Below are 25033 nucleotides of genomic sequence, written 5' to 3' on the forward strand. Positions count from 1 at the left end.
AGATCTTGTAAAAAAACAAATGTACAACCTTATGGATATGTTCACTCAAGGTGACAAAAATATATGCCAAAGGGTCCTCACTTTCTTTGTAACAGGGAAGTGAAAATAATCTTGTAGTCCATTCAACAGGGGACTAATTCAATAAATTAAAGTATACCCCTACAATGGATTATGCAGTAATTTATTTAAAAATATGAGGTAAATCTATTTAAACTCTTATAGAAAGGTATCTATTGATATATAATAAAATGACAGTCACAGCACAGTAAGAATATTTTTCTATTTGTATAAAATGAATAAACACACAGACACATACACAAACACACTTATTTGTATATTTGTAGAAAGTGCCTGCAAGGACACATACTAAACCATTAACAGTGGTTACCCCTAGAAAACAAGGGGTGGGGTGAGCAGAGAAAATTGTATTTTATAAATTCTGTATGGTTTAATTTTTTAAAGTACTATATATTAAATTTACAATAAAAGCATATAAAAATGACAAGCCTTGGATAGAAAGACATTTATTTTATGTGCACGCTTCTTTTTTAAAGTAGTTTTTAGAATTTCTCCCAAAAGTTACTACTATTGTTTTACCTTCAAAGTTGGCACTGACATATGAATAATACTTCTAATTTTCTTCTCTCTTTTTAAGATCTTGATGAAACTTAGTAAAAAATTCACAAATAATCATTTTAAGTTACCAGCAGGGAAAGGCCTAATATATATCACCTAATATAAAAATGCATATGTTAATTTAAAAATATCTACTCAATAGAAAAATGAAAAACCTGTGCAACACAGTGCACACTATTTCAAGCATTGATGAAATAGCCTTCACTGAAAATCACGTTGTAAATGGAATATTGGAAAGTTTTCCAAATAATATAAAAATATGTCCAGAAGATAAGTTATTTAAAAAAAGAAATAAAAATCCCTGAGTAGGCCAAAGATAACAGACACATAACCTAGAATATAGATTATCCAAGACCAAAGAGTATGTTATTCAGCCAGTTGGTACATACGTATATGGCATATGTGTTCATATGCAGTTATGGGAATATTTCATATATACCATACATATATATACATCATACATAAACAGATCAGCTAGGTTTAGAGTTCATCATATTCACATAATGCCAAACTAATGCCTAAGTTCAGGAAAGATGAATTTACAAAACCTAAGTACATTTATGACAGGCTAGAAATTCTCCTTTTTTCAGTCTTAATACTAGAACACCTAAAACAGGCACTCAGTAAATATCTGCCAAATGGATGGATGGGTGAATTAAAAGATAAATTTGTGAAACCAGGGCATCACTTTTTTCTTGTATAATATTATGCTTTAGAAAGATGCTATTCACGATAAATGTCACACACTCTTCTAACTGGAAATAGACAACTTCCAGAAGCTGTAGTACAGATATTCCATGTTATTTAGAAAGAGTGAAAGCATGCTAGCTTGTTATTCAAGCAGGTAAACTTTACTTTATGTAAAACAAAAATAAATTTTCTTACACTCTGGAGGCCAACAAAAATAGATTACTCATGTTAATGCATGTTTTATCATATCATCTATTTCAAATCAGACAGGGTTGTTAACAAATAAATGTACATCTAAGACAAATGGCTAATTTTAAGAATTTTGAGACAATTAGGAGCTTTAGGCTTTTTAGGAGTCTTTTTTTTTTCCTGTCTGCTGATTAACTTCTGTGATGAAAACAAAGGCATATCATAGTCTAGTTACTTGTCTATTTCTTATTTTTAAAGCTTTCGTGGGTTGAAAAATACTTGCTGAAAATATTTCCTTCACTTTTTTGTTTCCTTCTCTAAAAGGAGTTGATATTTTGGATAAACTGATGAACATAAAAGTTTTCAAACTAACTCCTTCATAAGAGGACACCAAAAAAGTGTACGTTTGAGCAGTTAAACATAAGAAAAAATCCTTCAAAACTTGTATTGTTTTTTATGAAAAACCTTGGGAACAAATAAAAAAGAGGAGGAGACAAGAGAGAATAGGGTTAGGATATTAAATGATATAAGACCTTGACCTAAAGCAGAATTATCTATAATTATAAGTTGGGTGAAAAATTAGCCGAATAGGATTTTTTTAAAAAGGCTTAAGCAGTTCTCTATAGCAAACTTGTTTTTTGGATTAAATAATTCCCATGTGAAGGATCTATCTATAGAGTGAAGCATCTATTCCAAAATACATTTTTAAAAGACTGAATATTCGGGTCTTGAGAATTTCCTAAAAGCAGAAAAAATTAGCAGAATAGGATTTTTTAAAAAGGCTTAAGCAGTTCTTTATAGCAAACTTGTTTTTTTGGATTAAATAATCCCCATGTGAAGGATCTATCTATAGAGTGAAGCATCTATTCCAAAATAACATTTTAAAAAGACTGAATATTTGGGTCTTGAAAATTTCCTAAAAGCAGCCAGTTTTGTCAGTTTACAAAGCTTAATACTCCTTGAGGTGACATTGCACAAATTTCTGTGTGTGTGTGACAAAAGAAAGAGCAATAAATAGAAAAGGTCAGCATCGAAATAGCCTGTTGTCTACATTGACTTTAATTCAATACATTGCCAAATTACGTCCACAAAGGAACCATCATCTTTCAATAGGTCTATGAAAATGTGGAAAAATAGTGTAGCGGCATGGAACTGGATAAATACAAGGTTATTAGGCCTAGTTTTAATACATATTTATATATACACACACATTCACACCCCTACACATATACACTTCAGTAACTTAGTATTCTTCTCATTAATTTAGTTTCATTCATTCCCTTTTGGACATTGAGACTTTTAGCAATTATAACATTTGATGGATAAAGGAATTATACTGCTTGGGCCACAGATTATAATAGGTGCATTCAGTGAACTCTTATCTTCTGAAAAGTGGCCTTGCTTGTTGGTACAGATGGGATTTCAGCTATTCACACCAAGTCTCACAAGATGGCCTGGAAGGAGGCGCAGAGTTCAAAGACAGTCCAAGCAATTCTCAGAAGAGGCGTGCTCAGAAGAATTCTGAGGATAATTCTTCTTAAAGTATCTTCTTCCAAGAACCACAAAGGGCAGAGTTATGATACAGATGTTTATAGTTTATGAAAGTGACCATTTTTTAAAAGCAGCAGCAATTTGTTTAGGGAAAGGACAGGATACCATGTTGGGAGTGCACCATAGCTAGAGGCATTGTGGCCCACGGAGAATCACTGGGAGATGAGATGGTAGAATGTTCCTCTCAGTATTTTTCAAGATGTGACTCACAGATGGGTGTACCATTCTATAACGCTACTACTCAAACCAGCTTAGTTGGATGAAATCATCTGCATTTTACCAGTGCATACCTGTCCGTGATCGTTTCCTCTGTTTTTTACAAAGGCAATAGATTGGAAATACAAATAAACCTAGAGAGAAAAAAATTAAAGTTAGTTAGGATGAAGACATTTAGGTTTTCCTATTTTAAAATGTTCCTGTTTATTTATTTGCAATGTATGAACATGAAAAGAGGAAGACATCTATGCTATTAAATGTATTTACTTCTACAAAATTCTTTAATATTTTTCTTTAATTCTTTAGTATTTCTCTTTAATTCTTTAATTAATAATTCTTTAATATTTCTCTTTAGCTTTTCTCCCTTTTTAACACCCTCAGTGATACCAGTTTGAATTGGAATAATGATTTCTATTAAAATATCAAACTTTTGGTTTCAATCTTCTTTACTGTCCACAGTCATATCATTTGCACACTATGACAGCCACACTTGTTTCAGGCAGTATAGCATATTAAGTACTTAACAACACAGGCTGTAGAGCCAAAAGTTGGGGATGAGTCTTGGTTCTACCACTTATGAGGTCCTGGTAAGGCTTTCTCAACTGTATAATACAGATAATAATATCTATTTCATAATGTCCCAACTCATATGCAATAACTTAAATTCCAGATACTTTACAATTCTATCTGTCCTGCACATGTGTTAATTGCTAAACACAGGTTGTCATATGAAAATCATTTTATTTAGCCAAAAAAAAAAAATCCATCTAGTATATGGAACAATGACCAAAGCTGACTTTATCTATAGCATTTAGTTTAAAATTATTAAAGCAATGGTTCTCAACATATGGCCCCTGAACCAGCTGCGTGAGCATCACCTGGGAACTTTTTAAAAATAAAAATCCATGGACCTTTCTCTTATACTGAGTTAGAAACTGCAGATAGAAACCAGCAATCTGTGTTTTATCCAGCCCTCCAGGATATTCCTAAATCATGCTACAGTCTGAAAACCACTGTTTTAAAATACATATTTTAATATACTTGCATAAATAAAACTATGCAAATCACTGCAAGGTTTTCTATTTGTCAGTGCTCAAGTGTATGCTGGGTATATGTTCCTGTGAACACTGACATTACCTGATTTTATCCATGGCATCTTTTACAGGACCAAACCAAACACATAGGGTGAACCAGAACTTTTTTTCCTTGATGCTTCAGGCTGAACTCAGAATTAGAAAATTTGGATTCTATTCCACTTGCTTCCTTCCCTAAGATACTAATTCTATTAACCTTGTATCATAAAAGAGTTAATAATGCTTTATAAGATATATAACTCAGAGTGTTCATAGACTGAAAAATTCATACTAATACATCCTACAGAAAACACGCTCCTCTGATCTTTTAAATGATATTCTGGTGATCTATCTAAAGGAGGCATACAACAGAAATTATGTCCAATTAATAATTGATTCATATTATTACATTTACACTCATATTCTCCCTATGGCCCTCAGAAAATTCTAATCTCAGGTACATGAAGTATTTCTTACCGATTACAACTGCTATGGCCCCTAGTGCCAATCCCAAAACCATAATTAGAGGTGCAATGAATAATTTTCCAGCTGGAAAACAAAAGGCAAAATAATTTCAGGAGTCTCAAAACTAACTTACCACATAATAGCAGTGATGCTTTTTAAATATCACAGTGTGTATTATTTTTTAAGTAGTCTGATTACACTTAAGGCTGTATATATCTAAGAAATGTATCAGGATTAGGTATAAAACAGATATACACATGTAAGTTTAGTAACTTCACCAAAGTCCTGAGCACATGCACCAAATATCTCATAAATCACTTATCCTTCCCAATCAAAAACATTCCAAAACATCTGGCTCACTGTATTCTACCAGGACAGTTCATCTTTGTGCTTTTCCTTAAGATCCTTTCCATTTTCATGATCGCAATGCTAAAAGATTAAGTGGTGCATTTTGAGTTGGTAGGAGAAAATCTAGTTAGCTTACAACATGAAGAGCTGCTAGGCCCTACAGAGGGCTTCTGTTCAAGCCCACATCTAAAGAAGTGGTTTATTTACATCCTGGGTCCAAAGAAAACTAATAATATGAACGCCTACCAGACTGAACTACAAATGGGACATTTTTAGATATTAGAGAAAGCTACCAATATATACACAGTACGTTGAAAGATACTCAAGTGAATCATTTTAACAAATTGAAAAAGGAAACACTTATAAAATAAGAAGGGTAAGTGCTGGTAAGGATGTCAAGTGGTATCAGCCAGCATTTTATTTTCTAAATAAATCATTAAGCAGTGATGATAAACTCTTCTCTTAAGTCTACATGGCAGAATCCACCATCACAATCCCACTGACTTTGAAAGACACAGCCACAAAAAAGAGCAATAATAAATAACATGTCGCTATTGTATTGTAAACCTCAAGGATATAACACAGCTTCACAGCTGCACAACTCAAACGCAACAAGAGATGAGAAACAGAAACTTTGCAGTAGACTCATGTTGCAATTTAAGAATGAAACAGCAACACCATTCTATAAATTAAGGACAATAATTTAGAATAACCAGTTGCATTAAAAAAAAGAAACATCATACAGCCATTTGTTGGAAGTTTGTCAAAACATATTAACTTTTTTATTCTTAAGGAATGATCTTTGGAACAAGATCACCACACAGGTATATAATAATGTTTTAAATTTCTAATTTTAAAAATCTCCATTCAATTAGCAGTATGTCTAGACAGGAGTTTTATTTATATTTTTCACCAATGACAGAATCCAAGTAAGTAATAAGTCCCACTGAACAATTATGTTAAATGCACTCTTAAAGTGATGCTTAAGAGTTTAGGATATATAAGTACATGTATTTTAAAAGAATGTGTTTTTCTCCTTTGCATATAGATCAGTCTGTTCATTCATATTTCCTTTTTAAATAATTATCAGTACATTTTGCTAATACTAATAAAACATGACTACAAAGTAACAGCATTGATTTTCCTTTTCCTCTCAAACATCACAGAATTCAAGAAATCAGATAGGAAATAAAACTCCAATTATGTAATCCATGTTCAAAACATGTTTACATCTACTTTTGAAACCGTCTTAAGGGACTAAGCATACCATCCCTTATTCCTAAATTAGTAACATTGTTTAAAACATCATTTTCAATTGCTAAAATAATATCCTATCATATCCATATATCATATTTTATTTAAATATTCCTATACTTTTTTGTTCCTTTTTTCCGATTTTAAATTATACTCGCACATCAACCATTTTCAGTCTATCTAGATTTTAATGTTTTAAAATGTGCTTCACATTAGTATCAAATTTCTTTACAAAAGAATTGTACAAAATTTTCAATTCATTAAGTATGAAAGTGCAGTATTATTAACTTGATTAAACATCTGCTAACTAATGATTAGTTAGCATCTCATTTTGAGAATGCTGACTTACATTTCTGTGACAGCTAATAACACTGAATATTTTTTACCATATGTATTGGCTACTTGTATTTCCTCAATTCTGGCTCCAGGCTTATCATTTCTTTTTAATTGAGTATTCATTTTTGGAGAAGGCTCCATTGTTTTTGTTTATATAAATTAATTGTCATCTAGAAATCAATTGAAGACCTAGTCTTCAAGATTATATGACTTAAAACTTAGAATTTTTGTATGGAGTAATATGAGAATTTAAAATTTCTCCTCGGCCACTTTTATGCCCAGTACCATCCCTTTAATAATCTACCCACCCCGCACTGTGGAGATGCCCCTGTGTCAGACTAATCATCCCCAAATCTCTCTTCTCCCTTATAATATATGAGCAGAACATTTGATCTCTAGCTGGGCACATGGTTACGTGGAATGAAGACCATATTTCCCACCCTTCAGCTGTGAGAGAGATGAAGTCTCTTTCTCTGCCTCTGGCCAAGGACCACATGAGGCAGTATTCCAAGACTAAGGCAGCAAGTTAGCTTATATCACACAAGGACAGTGAGTGGGAAGGCTTTCCTATACTCCATCTTCTCTCTGAAATGGCAGGGAGTATGTAACGTTATAAATCACAAAATTACTTTTCCTGCTTTTTGTGGGGATGGGGGAGGTAGGACCACTTTACTTGTAGTTTCGGTCCAATAACGGTTAGAGGCAGCTGTGCTTGGGATGGGGAAAATATGTGTGGATGAGAGTTTATCTTCAAGCCTGCTGCTCCCTACTTTGTCAGGTTTAACCTGATGTGACTTTATGTACACACATGCAAGTGTACCCAACAAAAGACAGGCCAGAAAGGAGGTTGGGAGATTGGGCCTGTAAGAGGTGATTAGGAATTGAGAGCAGAGCCCTTATGAATGGATTAATACCACTATGATGGGAATGTGTTGGTTATCAAGGGAGTGGGTTCCTGACAAAAGGGTAAGTTCAGCTCCCGTTTTCTCTCTACCTCCTGTGCTTGCCTGCCCTCCTGCCACACTGCACAGAGGCCCTCACCAAATACAGCCACTGGATCTTGGACTGCTCAGCCTCTAGGGCCATGAGCAAAATAAATGTCTTCTCTCTTTAAAATAAAGAATGGAAGTGAACACCCTGCCATAATAAAATTAAAGGTGGCACTGAGGTAGAAAATAAAATAACAAAGCAGAAAATACAGTGATTTTGTGTTTTCAAGTTACTCTCTGCATAGATTTGCAAATAGGTTCTATCTCAAAACTTAATTTGCAATTAATTTTCTCAAAGTATTAGAGGTTAAGGTTAGATTCCCTAGTTACCCCTCCAATACCTGTTTAATACTTTATATTGGTCATATAATTATAACCAATTATATAGTTACAGCATCTACCATATTTGCAAATTAAGGAATGGCACACAGTGAAAAATCATTAAAAGCAGTCTTGACTATTGAATACTATTGGCTGTGGAAACTTATGTTCAATTAACCTCAGGAAGAATATTTTTATAAATATCACATAGACTTTAGAAAATGATGGCATTGGTTTCCATATGTGAAAGTGCATTTGAATATATATGTTCTTTTACCTGATAGAAATCTATCACTAACATCAGCTTTGTTCTGATCAGCTATCATACACTTCTAAGGAGGAAAATGGTTCACAACAGTCATGAATTGACAAAGGGCTAAGGAGAGATATAAAGATTTTCCATAAAGTAACTGGGCAAAAGTAGGAAGGAAAAGGAAAATATGGAAGATAATAAAAAGTATTGCCTACACATCAAAAACACTGCCAGAAAACGAATTTTAGCAGACATCTATGTGATGAAAAAGAGGACGAAATCTCACATGGTTCCATCCCAGAGCAGAAGGGAATGGAATACATTCCAGAGGAGTAGAAGAAGAAATGTTTGGTCAAAGAACTCCATATTACCCAAAGCCAGTGGCATTTGGCCAGAGCGATTTGTTTATGGGCAGCTGTCTGTGTTTCTGTTTGCATATTTGTGTGCCAGTGTGGGAAGGGGTTGTGTATGAGGCTACTATGTGTTGTTGAGGAAGAGGGAGTAAAAAGTCAATCTACAAAAGCATTTTCACTTGGTTAAACTTGGCTTTGTATGCACTGAGGGCATTTGATACTTATTAATTATATTAATTGTTACCTATTAATGATTAAAACAATGAAAATATATACAGCTTATCAATTTTATAGATATAATGGAACTCTATTACAAGGCTCTAAAAGGTGGATTTTCCCCCCCACCTTCCTAGACCATGTTCCATGCTGTAGTGTATTGCATGTCCTCCATAAATGGGTAGAAGATATCTATAAGACCTGCTGCTGGATATTCTGCATTACAAAAATAAATGTGACACTGTCCCTCTTGTCAAGTGGCTTATGATAGGGTTTCAGAAATTTGAGAGGCAAATAACTTCAGATTTCTGTGCATGATTAATAATTTGCTTTTTCAGACAAAGTCTACTTGCTTATTTAAGTAGTGTCCTGCTAACAAAATTTAAGTTTTAAATTTTAATCTTAAAAGGTGAGAGAATATCCTCCTCTGAATACTGGGCACGTGGCAAGTGCTCTAAATTATCATGGCTGCACATATCTTTTTTTTTTTTTTTGCCCCCTATCCCTGGCTGCACATTTCTAAGTTCTATTTTCATGACTTAATTCCCAGGGAAGATACATATAAGCACGTCAGACACTCACCACAGACTGACCCTCGCACTAATCTCCTTAAATGAGGTCTCTCTGGGAGGTAGCGATATTTGCATCCAAATATACTGAGGTTTGATGTGTGGTCTCCAAAAAATCGGAGCTGGCGGTATCTCTCACCACATCGATAACAAAAATTAGTGTTACATTGTGAGCAGGTCATGTGGTCACATCCTTCAGTCCTCTGGATGTGGATCTGTATCAGCAAGAGAGGGAAAGAGAAGGAAAAGGTTAGTTGAGTTTTTAAAAAGTAAAACTGCAAATTTTATGGAACAATACTTGCGAGTTTTGCGAAAATAAAAGTCTCTCATAGCACTCTTGAGGATGTGAATCTGCTTATAATCATACCCTCCAAGATTATATTTTTACCAAATACTTTCATGTGTGCAAAGCTTGATAATATTTCAGGTACTCAAGCTGTTGGCTTATCTTGACCAATATAAAAACAAACACATCCCAATGAAGATACATTTATCTTTTCAGACATACACCTAAATCAATGGTTAGGAGAAAATTTTAAAGGCTTTGAAAGTATATTTTGTTTATGCTATGATCAGCAAGAATGAGCCAGCTTGGGGGAATAAGCAGAGATAAACAGTATTCCTTAAAAGAAAGGCTTATATAAAAGTTTTTGTGAATAAATATAGAAAAGCAGAAATCTCTATTTGTTGAAGGAAATGATAGCAGATATAAATATGTTTGCAATACCATTTTATTTTCCAGTTCTATATTATTTATAAGTGTGTTGTTTGTAGATTTGTTTGTATAATGCCATCTGCGCAACTAAGCACCTTTGTCTATTGTTACAAAAGGTACATGTAAACACACTTTATCCATCATGTAACAAGGATTTCATTTTTGGAGAGTTCACCATATGTACAATGTGGTAGTCACCGCTTCAAGCACTGAGACCGTGTTATAATCAAGACATTACTCTTTGAGATAAAATTGGACACTCAACTCAGAATCCTCATGGAAAGATACTGTATATAAATTAGAGCCATCTTTATCTGTGCACACTTCACTGCATGAATAATCATAAGATACCTTAACACAGTTTAACCTAACATTATTTAATCAAATAAATAATATTTTGGTTACATTGCTGATATGGTTTGGTTCTGTGTCCCCACCTAAATCTCACCTTGAATTGTAATAATCTCCACATGTCAAGGACGGGGCCAGATGGAGGGAACTGGATCATGAGGGTGGTTTTTTCCATGCTATTCTTGTGATAATGAGTGAGTCTTACAAGATCTGACGGTTTTATAAACATCTGGCATTTCCCCTGCTGACACTCATTCTCTCTCCTGCCGCCCTGTGAAGATGTGCCTTCCGCTAGGATTGTAAGTTTCCTGTGGCCTCCCCAGGCAGGTGGAACTGAGAGTCAATTAAACTCTTTTCTTCATAAATTACCCAGCCTCAGGTATTTCTTCATAGCAGCATGATAATGGACTAATACAATTGCCAAGCTTTCCTGTTACTAAAATGAGGCCTCCTAAAAACAGTCTATTTCACTACGGCAGGGGTGTCCAATCTTTTGGCCATACTGAAAGAAGAACTGTCTTGGGCCACACATAAAATACACTAACTAATGATAGCTGATGAGGTAAAAAACAATTGCAAAAAAACCTCACAATATTTTAAGAAAGTTTACAAATTTGTGCTGGGCTGCATTCAAAGCTCTCCCAGGCAGCAAGTGACCTGCAGGCTGGACAAGTTTGCACTTGGAGTAGGTACTTGGTCCATTCAAGTCACATCTTCCCTCATTCATACATGAGTTGTTTGCTTAGAACTCATATTTAAAATGTTCCGATATCATTTTGATTAGTGTAAGCTTCTATTCATTATGTTGTTTTGGGACTAGAGTGTCAGTGAATATTTTAATGCAATGGGAATTTTACAATTAACAAGGGTGTCAAATCCTTCAGTAGCTGTTTGACTCGTTAGTCAAGCCTTGGCCACAGGCCACAGCTTTACATATTTCATCTAAAATTATCCTTTCCCTCCCTAATGCACTGTACTTATTTGAATTTCTGCAGTAGTATAGTTAGAACTACATTACAAATAACTGGTCAGTGATTATGAAGGTGGAAAAAAATTATCCAGGAAAAAGAGAAGAGCTTCTGTGAAAGGAGAAATGAAAAGGTTGAGAGATGAAAATTTTTCCTTACTTTAAATTATAACCTTGTTGTATAGGTCTTAGGAATAAAAATTTGAAGTTGCTAACTCCAAATTATGAGCAGTGTTTCAGTTTTAGGGCTTAAATAGCTAAAATGTAAAACTGAAATTTAAAGGAACAACATGAATTTCAAAAGAACTCATGAGGCTGCTTGTAAAATAATAATAGCTATTAATCATACAATCATAAAATTTTTATTTAAAAAATGACACCTCTCTCCCTTCCCCTGCACCCCCATCTTTTTTTCTTTCTATCTGTCTATCTTCTGTCTGTCTACCTACCTAACTGGAGACTTTCTTGGTGACTGTGACCATTTTGAAGAAGTAATAATTAAAGTAGAATGCAGCATATTACAGGCGGGCACTCATACATGAGGAAATGAAGGGACCAAGAAAGAAAAGCTTGCCAATTGGCTGGCAGGAGTTTAAGTATTCAAAATCGTTAGGTGAACCGGAGGTGAAATGTCCATTCGTTTTCAGTGGCTGACAATTGGCAGGTAAGCTTCAGCCTTACAGGGAGGTTGGAAAGACCATGAGCTTTGACTTCACAAAGCCCTGTGTTTGAATTCTAGCTCCACTAGCTATTTAAAAAGAAGTTACTTCACCTCTCCCAAGCCTCAAGTTAGATAATATTCTTTACCAAGCAGTATAAAATGTGATAATCTATGCACAGTGCTTAACTCATTTTGGCACATATGGAGTCAGGTCAATATAAAGGTGGTTCCCATCTAATTCTTCCCCTTTACCCACCTAAAAATGTCAGAAATCAAATACCTGTGCAATTTAACTGCAAGTTCCTGGATTGACAGGCAGTCCTTACTTCTTCATATGGGCAATTCTTAGGCTGATGCTGGACTACAGCGTGCTTTCCTAGATAGGCAAGGGCTAATGTGTGATCAAGAGCATGTAAGCACCTAGGGTCAAGGGTTACCAACAAATCATGATTTGGGCAAGAAAAGCAAAACTCATGTTTCCTGCTATTGTTTGCCTTATTCATTTTTAGTCATAGTGATTTTTTTTTTCCTTTTTATGTGACAGACCAGTAGCAGGGGATCCAGCTTTTGCCAGGCCTGTAAATTATTTAATTTGAGGGCCTTCTTTAAGCAAAATAATGTAACTTACAAATAAAAATTAGATAAAAGACCTAAAAAGGGGCCTGTGCAGGTGAAGGTCTCTGAAGCTTAAACCCTTTAGCTTTCTGTAAGTCCTCCCCTAGTCTAGCACTTACCCTCTGTTGTTCATGTTTATCAAAAGTTACTGTAGCCATATCCATTTAGCACAGTAAAAGGCATTAGGAATACCACAGGCCAACAGCCTTACTGGACCTTTGAATTACTTCTGGTCCTTATTTAAACCACGTGTTTGAAGACAACTCCTGAAAACCCAAAACACTGTACACTCAACTTTTTGACTATATATTGTGTTTGATCTTCAAACAGATATAATACAACTTAACGAATTTTCTGATTTGACGCTGATAGTAGTGTCCTGGGTAATCTACCAAGGAGAAAGGGCTAATTTTTGCTTAGAGCCTATTATGTGCCAAGCATTGTACACAGATAAGCACTTTTAAGTCTTAAAACCACACCATGAGATTGGCATTCTTTTTCATAACCAGAGCTCAGAAAAGTAAACTGCCTGAGTGATAATCCTAGTGAGTGAGAAAGGATTTGGAATTCATTTCTGTTTCTTTATTATGCGAAGCAGCCTCTTATCACAAACTTAAAAGGTAGTACCAGAAGATCAATCATATTATTTGTCAATCAGTCAAACATGTCAGCTCTCCCTCCACAAGGCATATCTGTGTCTTCTTGTTTCTGTCATTCTACCAGCCACTTCACATTCTTTTTCTTTTTTTTTTTTTTAATGGTACTTTAGGTTCTAGGGTACATGTGCAGATCATGCAGGATTGTTGCATAGGTACATACATGACAATGTGGTTTGCTGCCTCCATCCCCCTGTCACCCCTATCTGGCATTTCTCCCCATGTTATCTCGCCCCAACCTCCCCACACTCTGCTGTCCCTCCCCTAGCCCCTAGACAGACCCCAGTGTGTGATGCTCCCCTCCCTGTGTCCATGTGTTCTCATTGTTCAACACCCGCCTATGAGTGAAAACATGAGGTGTTTGATTATCTGTTCTTGTGTCACTTTGCTGAGAATGATGGTTTCCAGATTCATCCATGTCCCTACAAATGACATCACAACTTTTCCTGACAGAAAACTGGTTCTAATAAGTTTTGCCTCAAAATTTCACACGTGATTTTCACTGTCATTTTATATCTGTTTGTAATATTGCTTCACTGGGTTCTAAAATCTTTATGTGGCCTATTTATTATTTCATTTAAATAATTAAGATTGCAATTTCTAGCCTTTCTCTTTTTAACAGTCTTTCTTATTAGTATCATCATATTTCAAAAGCAGCAGGCAACTAAAATCCTGTTGGTCAAATAGTATTTCTATATAGGAAGTGACACAATTGCAAGCTCTAGAGCAACGCTGTACATTTTGGGATTATGTGGCTCTATAGATTAATTTGAGTATTTTATACACATAATCATGAAAAAAATTGTTTCATTATTTACCAGTTGTCAAGTACACAGTGCTGCCTTTAATATTATTATGAATGTCTTGATTACATATGAATATTTTATTATTTGATATGAATAGAGAAATAAACTAACAAAAAGCAAGTTAATCTGCAACAGGAGAGATTATTTTTTACATTTGCTAAGCAAGTTTTAATTTTGAACTCATATTACCAAGGGATAATACATTTCTTATGTTAATGAATTTCCCCAAGTACATCTTTATCTGTCTCACTTTAATAGTGCCATTTTTGTTTTTAAAACATAAAGCCTTAAAACAATAGGTTTAAATTATATTTACAGAAAGTTCATTTTGTTCTCAATGAAGCTGCTTTTATTTTTTATTATAGCTTCAAAAATATTCATTGGTTTAACTCTGCTAAAAAATAAACTAATTGCCCAAGTGGCTACAATTTAGTATCAAATTCTCTTTCTACTTAAATTCTCTTTTTACTTAAATAGAGAAAGACTAGGTAATCCTAATCCATTAGATGAAACTGACGACTCATAAACCACAAATGACATTTGATTTGTTTGTACTCATAGTTTCTTCTATCTATAAGAAATAAGGACTGACATTTATGGAATTGAATATATAGGCACCAAACAGTACTTATATCTTTCTGTACTTAAGTTCATAAGATGAAATGTTCAGAATAAGCTAGACAGTCCCTTCTAAGAGTGAATCAGCTAGACAGTCCCTTTTAAGAGTTTGATACTAAGTCCACGTTGTAGTAGATGGAAATGACACAAGGAACAAATTCTGTGTGTAGGATAGTCTTCATAGGACAGATTCAGACCTGTAATAAGAGATTAATTTTATTTTATTTATTTATTTATTTATTTAACATATATATATATATATATATATATATATATATATAAAATACACATATATACTGGCAGATGCTCCAAGTTGAAAATATCATAGGTTGAAAATGGGCAATTTGCAGACATAGGATATGAAAATACAAAACACAATATCCCAAAATTGCTGGCAACCCAGTCCACTGTGAGTATCAGTTGTTCACCCTCGTGATGGCGTGTGATTGTCAGCTGTGGCTCACTGCCACTGCCCAGCTTACTGTGAGCCTGGGAAATGATCAAAATTCAAAATTCAAAGTATGGTTTCTACCAAATGAGTGTTACTTTCACATCATGGAAAAGTTGAAAGATGATAAGAAAAGTCAAAATCATGTCAGACCATCTTAACTTGGGAACCATCTGCATGAATAAGATAAAATAGTACCTATCCTCCTCAAGTTGTTTACATTTAGTTCAATAAAATGCCCACAGAGTATCTAAAAAGATAGAACTGGAATTTGGCCTGTTATCTTCAAATAAGGTTCTCCCTAATCATAAAGTAGAAGAATAACAATAAATGAACTGCTGAACATACAATGTTTTCACTAAATCAGTACACATCTGCCCACAACTATTTGTCTCCAGTTTCACCAACAAATGAAGGCTTACGTTATTGTTTAAGCAGCATTTGATTACTGAATTGACTGTTATGTATTACTGCCCCCAACAAAATATTTTACTCTAGATAAAATCCTAACCTCTAATTTATTTTTTAAAATATTTTTATACATGTATTTCCCTCGATGACTTTTGATATCTGGAAGAATTAATTAGAAACAAAAGTTACATGGAAACTTTTGTTTCTAAATTAATTAGAAACAAAGTTACAAGGAAATCTTAAAAAAAAAAAAATCCCCTGAAACTCAAACAAACCCCATCAAAAAGTTGGCAAAGGACACGAATAGACATTTCTCAAAAGAAGATGTACCAACAATCAACAAACATATAAAAAAAATGCTCAACGTTACTAATCATCAGGGAAATGCAAATTAAAACCACAATGAGATACCACCTTACTCCTGCCAAGAATGACCATAATTAATAAGTCAAAACACAACAGATGTCGGTGTGAATGTGGTGAAAAGATAACACTTTTATGTTTGTGGAACTGCAAATTAGTACAATCACTATGGAAAACAGATTCCTTAAAGAACCAAAATTAAATATCATTTGATCCAGCAATCCCACTGCTGGGTATCTACCCAAAAGAAAAGAAATCATTATATGAAAAATACATGTGCACACATACATTTATAGTAGCAAGACTGACAACTGCAAGAACCAACCTAAGTGCCTATCAACCAATGAGTGGATAAAGAAAATATGGTATACATACACCATGGAATACTACTCAGGAGCATAAAAGATATGAAATAATGTCTTTTGCAGCAACTTGATGGAGCTGGAGGCCATTACTTTAAGTGAAGTAACTCAGGAATGGAAAACCAAATGCCGTATGGTCTCAATGATAAGTGGGAGCTAAGCTATGAGGATGCAAAGGTATAAAAATGATCTCCTGAGGTTTGGGGACTCGGGGTTGGGGTTAAGAGTGGAAAGGGAATGAGGGATAAAAGACTATATACTGGGTACAGTGTATACTGTTCGCATAATAGAGGCACTAAAATCTCAGAAATCACCACTAAAGAATTTACCAGTGTAACCAAAAACCACCTGTAACCCCAAAACTATTGAAATAAAAAAAAAAATCCCCTGAGATGTCACGCCTGTCAGAATAGATATTATTAAAAAAAAAAAAAAAAAAAAAAAAAAAAAAAACAGATGTTGTGAGACTGCAGAGAAAAGGGAAGCTTATACATTATTGTTGGGAACGTGGATTAGTTCGGTCACTGTGGAGAGCAGTTTGGAAACTTCTCAAAGAACTCAGAACTACAGTTGGACCCAGAAGACTTATCACTGGGTATATACTCAAAAGAAAATAATCAGTTTATGAAAAATATGCACTTGCATGTTCACTGCAGCACTATTCACAACAGCAAACAAATGGAATCAATTTAGGTGCCCATCAACAGTGGAAGAGATAAAGAAAGTGTGATATATACAGACCATGGAATACTACTGAGCTACAAAAAAGAATGAAATCATATCCTTTGCAGCAATATGAATGCAGCCAGGGTCAAGTAAGTAAAATGAATCCTCAACTGCCATGTCAGGGAGCTAATAGACAATACCAAGGACTAGGCGTAAAAGACTACTATTTAGAGGTAATTATCACATGTAAAACTCCAAATGAACAAGAATCAGTTGGTTCTATCACAGTAGACTATGTTGCAAAAATAATTAAGATACTGACTTCAAAATTATTTGGTGTCTCCTTCTTTAATGTTAGCTTTTTAAGGCCATTAACTCTCTGATAACATTAATTATCTTCAAGGTACTGGTTTGTTTTTGTTACAGAAAATTTCATGTTTTTCAAGTTGTCTTATGATTAATTTATATTGACAATAATTCCTTAAAGTGCAGTATACTGTCCAAATCTTATTCCTCAGGGTAGAGCCGTACAATAAATTAGCCTAATTTTCTTCCTTCTTCTTTTCCACACCACTTCCCTTGATCCCACTGCCCCATGTTTAAGAAATCTTCAGATGCCAGTTTTCCCCTCCTTCAGTTTCACCTTCACCTGTCCTCTCTGTGATTATAAATCCCACCCTACTGACTCCCTCCTTTCATTCCACCTCATCCTTTAGCCAATGATTACCCTCGCCGTTTCATTTTTACAAAGAATACTCCACTCACTGTTCTCACTTGCATCTCAATTCCTCCTAAATTGACTGCAATCTCATGGTCCTGAAACATCTAGCTGTCTTTCATTCATTTGTTCATTCAATAAACGATTATTTGTTCATTGAAAAAATATGACATGGCTCCTGTCTTTAAAGAGCTTATACATGTAGACAGACACTAACCAATTGTATAAACAAATACACATAAGCTTTGCCAAATGCATGAAAAAATATTTTCTCATTGATAAAGTCTGACATGACTCCTGCTCTTAAGGAGCTTATAGGTATAGACAGATAGTAATCAATTGTATTAACAAATATATATTCATACCCTATGCCAAATGCGATGAAGGAAAAGTAGAAAGCATGAAGACAATACTCAACACACGAGCTTGATCTGGTGTAATAAGGGTCAGAGGAGGTTTCTCTAAGAAAATGACATTTGATCTAAGAAATGAAGGACAAGTAGCAGTTTACCAGTTAAGGGGACTTAAAGGTAGGGAGCAAATGCTAAATACAACATATTTATGGCATGTATCTACCAATGGAGAAGCAACCTGCATCAGCTCTGTTGCAGCATTTCTCACCCTACATTTTAAAACTCATCAATTATCTGTATCCCTCCATTTAAACTCTCTACTCTCCCAGTCTATAAAATCTGCAAGATCCCTGATAATGTACTTCTTTTTCATTATCTCATTAAAGGGGCTTGCACAGTCCCAACACACAGCATGTCCTTGATAAATACTTTTTTTAAAAAGCACATGAATATTATCCATGACCCCCTAACTGCCAAATATAATGAACATGTTTTAAATTTTTATCTTATTGTGTCTCTGCGTCATTTAATCAGTTGCTCAGTACCTCCTTCCTGACCTTTGATACACTCTTGCTTCAATGACATCTTTTTTCCAGATTCTCCTCTCCTCTCTCTGAGGTTCCTATTCCTTCACCAAGCCCTTAATTCCACCCACGACTCACCACTTTGCGTTTGCTCCTTGGGTGATCTCTTCCACATTCAAATGATTTCGACTTTATTCCAATAAAGGTGGGTCTTTACTTCTGCTGAAGACCTGGCTCCTGAGCTTCTGACTCACATAGCAACTGTTTACTGGTCAGATACACCTATAAGCCTTATAGCTATTTCAAAGTCAAATGAACAAAACCAAACTCATCGTCATTTTATGGCTCACTACTGCAACAAAAAATAAATAAATCTAACTCTGTCTCCATTATTTTATTTTAGTTTATGGTATCACCATCCGTTTAGACGCCCATACTAAGTATCTGGTGGTTATCCTGTTTTTACTTCCCGCATTCAAACCTCCACCAAGGTCAGGTAGTTTTAGCCCCACAATATTTATCTAATTCTTTTCTCCTCCAGCCCTTTGACAATTAGCCTAGCTCATACTGTCATTATTTTCTTTTAGATGTCTATAACTACCACAATAAAATCAACAAGCAGCCAACCTAAAGTGTAAATCTGATACTATTCTTACTTGCATCTCAATTCTTCCTAAACTGACTGCAATCCCACGTTCCTGAAACATCTAGCTCTTTCATTCATTCAACAAATAATTATTTGTTCACTGATAATATATGACATGGCTCCTCTCTTTAAAGAGCTTATCCATGTAGACAGACATTAACCAATTGTATAAACAAATACGTATGCATAAGCTATGCCAACTACATGAAAAAATATTTTCTCATTGGTAAATGATACCACTACTCTCCTGCTTGTGTCTTTCAATGGCCCGTATAGTCTGGAGGATAAAACCCAACTATCTCAATGTTGTCTGCAAAGTCCCAGCTCTTGTTTGCTTCTCCAGCCCTACCTTTCACCACTTCCTTCCATAAACCATACGTTAAGTGAACCACAAAATGCTTGTGGTTCCCATGTACATCAAACACTTCCTGGCTCTGTGCCTTTGCAGTTTTAATTGTAATCTCCCTCTTCTGGATGCCTTTCATCATGCCATAATCCATCCGACAATCCTCCACAATCCAGCTCCCTCGGATTCCTCAAGATGGTGATAAGTCCTTTCGCCAGGAACTCTCGTATTATACTTGCTGCAACATTCCATTGAAGTGCAATACTGTTTGTCATTGTCAGCCTAGGGACCATGTCTTTCCTTCTGCAAGTTCCAGTAGAAAAAGCACCACATTCTACAGTGCACACAACAAATTCTCATTAAAAGTCCATATAAGGTAGAATGCAAAAGTTCATTCATTTATTCAGCCATTATCTATTATTTACTGCTATCCAAAGCCTGGCAGCAGCTCTAAATACTAGAGGAAACTCAGAGAATAAAATAGATCAAATCCCTGCTCTCATGGCTGCAAAACATGTTCATTATTTTAAGCACTGATAAGTAATATCATACTAAGGAGAAAACATAAGGCATATGGGAGGGGATAGAACCTACTGATGTAGGGGAGGGTGGTTTGAAATTATACATAAAGTGACCATTTGAAGTTTTACTGAGAAGCTGAATTTTCCACAAAAACATGTAAGAAGTGAGAGAGCTGGCCGTGCACACATCTGTGGCAAGAACATTCCAGATACGGAGACACAGCAAGTGTGGAGACCCAGAAAAGGGAGAATAGCTGCTGTTTGGAAGTATAGCCAGCAGTGCAATGTGACTGCACTAGGGTGAAGGAAGTAAAGATGAGGCAAGAGGAGTCACAAAATGGGGACATGTCCGGAGGGTGACAGATTATATGGTCGTCACAAGACTAACTTTTGCTCTGTGTGAGACAGGAACCACAGACAGTTTTGAGCAGAATGATGTAAGCTGTGTATGTTTAATAGCATCATTTTAGCTGCTGGGTTAAGAATACTATGAAGAATGAATGACAAACCAGTTAGGAGGTTATCATACAAATCCTGGAGAGGGAAAGATGATGATGCCTTGTCCCAGGTTAGTAATAGTGGGGGTGCTGAGATGTGGTCAGATTCTAAATCTGTTTTAGTGACACAATCTACAAAATTTAATGACTCACCGGACATGGGAAGTAAAAGAAGCAGAGTCTGGGATAACCTAAAGTTCTTGGCCTGAGCAGCTGGAAGACTGGAGTAGCCATTTACTGAGATGGAGAAGCTATGAGAAGAACCATTTTGGGGAGAAGGGAACATACGGCATTGAAGAAGTCTATTAGAGCAGGTTGAAGATGTTGAGTAGGTATTTGGATATACAGCTTTTCACACAGTTTCCCAAACCTTTGTGATCCGCCTACCCACTGAGCCAATAGCAAAATGTGTGCCCTCTTTTTAATTTTACATGTAGTTTGCTGTAGAAAGAGAAAGCAACTCCTAAAACCTGAAAGGAAATGAAAATGGAAACTAATGAATTACATAAGAAAGCTTTAGATCCTTTAGCAAAAATGTCTCCAACATCACCCACATGGAAAATGGGCAGCTTTTTACTCAATGTCCTGTGTACACAGATCACTGGATTTCATCCTTCACAGGAGCCCTCATCATCTATAACAGAACTCTCAACCGGTGCTCTCAGGCTCCAGAAGACGCTTCAGAATTTAGTTGCTGTTGTTGGGATGTCTGGTTGGCACAAAGATAGTGAAGCTGGCATTTATGGATGTCCTGCAATGCTTGAAATATCCTGCACAATAAAGAATTGAGCTTTTCTCATGTAATTTTTAAAGGTATCAGACATTCATATTGGTAAAAATCTGTTTCAAATATCTTAACTTAGATCCAAACTCTATTTTATATATAAACACAAAATAACATTTACGTAGTTTTAATATGTGAACTTTTTAGTTGTAGAACTACTATGTTAACTGATGAGACTGCTTGTATTTAGAATGTAATTCTATTTTATATATAAGCCCAAAATATGTTTGCATGGTTTTAATGTACACTGAATTTTCTAGTACCATAACTATATATATATAGTTAAACAAATATATATATATTTATGTAATTTTATATATATATATAATTACACAAATACATATATGTATAAACATACAAGTCTAGATGGCATGCAATTATATATAATATATAAATAATATATACACACATATTTATTTTTTCTTTATTTAAAAATATTAAATATAAAGGATAGATATTGATAACATTCAAATTTTACTTCAAGGTTTGTTAAATCTAAACACAGGCACAAATTTGACTGCTTCATTACTTCTTCATTTTCGATACCATAAAATGTCATAGTTCCTGAGTATTTACATGTTAAAATACACATTATTTCATATAATGTTTTCGCTTATTTCTATTTTATAACTAAGACAACATACTGAATTTTAAAATAAAATATCACAGGTAGTCACATTATATATATTTAACCTCAGGAGAGTAAACAAGTACTAACATTATTTGTCATAAAAATACGGCATTGGATACAAGGCAGTTAATAGCCTAGAAAGTACGGGCCATCAAACAACCATGCTTCTAACAACTAAGGTCTAGAGTTTGGCATACCACAAAAATAGTGCCAATGATAACCCCTGCTCCAGATTTAGTGATTTCATGCAATCTGGAGAGTTAAAAATGGTTTATCAGTAGTTAAGGGGAAACTATTTTATCCTGAATGGGCACTATTCAGCCTCTGCATGTGCCTTTGTAGTGATGTAGGAAGTACTAAGGAATTGTGGGATATCTATAAGATACAACATTACTACTTCACATTTTTATTTCAGTGACTGCAAGTTATGTAGCCACAGATAAAAGAGACCACAGAAATGACTTTTATGTTGATCTTATGTGAACAGGGGAAAATTAGTCATTTTCTTTGAATCAATAAATTCTTGACCAAAGCATTCTATTGCAGGATTTAAGAGAATAAAATATCTAAAGGGAAATGCCATGACAAGTAAATCCCTCTAACTCCAAATTCATAATAAGTTATGAATAAATAAAATTCACTTTTTGCTGCTTGCTTTTTTGGTCATGACTTAAACTCTCTGGAACTGGTTCTGAATCTTGAAATGGGAGTAATCACCCCTTGTTTACAACTTTATTTTGAGAATTGAGACAACAAATGTAACCTACACACTACCAAGCCTGTTAAAATTATTGTGTAACACCTTAAAGTTTTATGAAATCACTTAATAATGAACATCTGAATGGTACACTGACAGGAGAATCTTAGGATCACATCTGAAGTTTGGATGAGACAATGTATTTACAGTAACTACAAAGGAGACTGACCATGTGATAAATGTCAGAACATGTTGGTGTTATTACTGTGCTAACACCACAAACAAAGAGCACTGGACAAAGGCACTTTGTATAGAGACGACATATCAGAATCCAGAAATGACTATTCACATTTGGTATTTCTTTCGAAAACAGAAAAGTGACTTCTTGTAATCTAGAAATAATGAATATGTTAACCCTAGAATAAAATAAATTATAATTTAGTGTATGTATATGGCAGTGTTTATTAACTGTTTGTTTTTATAATGTATAATCCTGTGTTTGTTATTTGTAGCCTGCATCTTACTTTCAATTTTTGACTCAGAAATTTTTTTGCTTAACTCAGACTTTAGTATCTAATCTGTGCTATAAAAGTCTAAAATGAATTTTTGCATGACATTGAACAAATACTCTAATACCTCCAACAAAATTTAGATTGCCTTCTTGCTTTATATTTAATCTTCAAACTATTATGAATCAGATTTTAATAACTAAGTCTAGATTTATTTTTTGTGATAACTAAGATAACTAAAGAAGACATTTCAAAATTAGCAAATATTTCCTGTAGGCTAAGAATTTACATTAAGTAGAAAACACACTGTTAAGATAAAAAATGGTGTTTCATAAGTGACTGAAAATTACTTTGCATTAAGAAGCAAAGAAGCAATGGCTCACGCCTATAATCCCAGCAGTTTGGGAGGCCGAGGCGGGAGGATCACCTGAGGTCAGGAGTTTGCGACCAGCCTGGCCAACATGGTGAAACACCACCTCTACTAAAAATACAAAAATTAGCCGGGCATGGTGGTGGGCACCTATAATCCCAGCAACTCGGGAGACCTGATGCAGGAGAAACACTTAAGCCTGGGGACGAGATTGCACCATTGCACTCCATCCTGGGCAACAAGGGCGAGACTCCATCTCAAAAAAACAAAAAAAGAAACAACGAGATTAAAATAAAAATGGCTAAGTAAAGTTGATCTTAATGTGGTGGTGTTATGTTTTCATAAAAGTATTCTATAAATAAATTCTAGATGTTTGTATATTTTTATCTTACTATAAAAATAATCCTTGTAAATAAAGTACCTTGATCATGAGGAAAAAAACTTTAAATGTTCATCCTTATTATATGCCAAAATACAATTAAAAATAAAAATTTTGATTTCTAAGCACAAGTCAAATCTCTTCATAATACTATACCATGTATTAAATTGGTCTAACCATTTGAGAAAAAGGTAAGAACTCACTAAGAGAGAAGTAATGTTTATACGTAAATAAAATAAAATTTTGTTTCATTTAGGATACTAATTAAAATAATGAATTAATAGATAATCAAACCTCGCTTTGATTAGCAAATTTTACAAAGGTGTAATCATTTAAAACTCATCAGTATAAGTATGGAATTTTCTTTAAAAATTAGCAGCAAGAAAAGAGATAAATATTACTAAATAACATTTAGTATTATAATTTAAGATATAATTTAGAGAGAAATTACAAATCAATTGATAAGGGGAAAATCATTTCATAAACACAATTGGGTTAGATGATTTCAATTCGGAAAAAATATTAGTTCAGGTACCCAATGCATAATAACCTAAAATAAATTATGGTTGGATTAAAGAGTTAAAATATTAAAAAATCAAATAGTTAAAAGAAAAAAAGAAAATTGAACTTTTAATAAAACTTCTGGGTAATAGATGACTTTTTAAACTTAGAAGCACCATATTTATGAAGATATGTAAAGATAAGTAAATATATAAAAATATGTGTTCATATGATATATGTGCTTGTGTATTTGTCCACAAAGAAAGAGAGTAACATATTTGGTCAAACAAACAAAAAAATTAAACAATACATATGCAAACCAATTAAATTAAAAAAAAAAAAAAAAAAAAAATGAGAAACCTACAACTAAAATAAAAAGGAAGAAAGGGCAAACAGGAAAAATGTGGAGAAAATGTGCCAGAAGTGGAGTTAATAATCTGAATATAGAGCTCATACAAT

At 34.4% G+C, this 25033-nt stretch overlaps 1 non-coding gene across 1 annotated transcript; it reads right to left on the bottom strand.

The window, feature by feature from the left end:
• Positions 1-265: 265 nt before the first annotated feature.
• On the bottom strand, positions 266-21620 carry LOC108307853. The gene is made up of 4 exons (XR_005201100.1): positions 18832-21620; positions 9473-9674; positions 4833-4904; positions 266-3416 (listed from the first exon to the last, which is right to left on the bottom strand). It is a non-coding gene; the product is annotated as an uncharacterized LOC108307853 (transcript).
• Between the last annotated feature and the right edge of the window lie 3413 nt (positions 21621-25033).

The sequence above is a fragment of the Cebus imitator genome, unplaced genomic scaffold, assembly GCF_001604975.1.
Source record: "Cebus imitator isolate Cc_AM_T3 unplaced genomic scaffold, Cebus_imitator-1.0 Scaffold81, whole genome shotgun sequence".
Lineage (NCBI taxonomy): Eukaryota > Metazoa > Chordata > Mammalia > Primates > Cebidae > Cebus > Cebus imitator.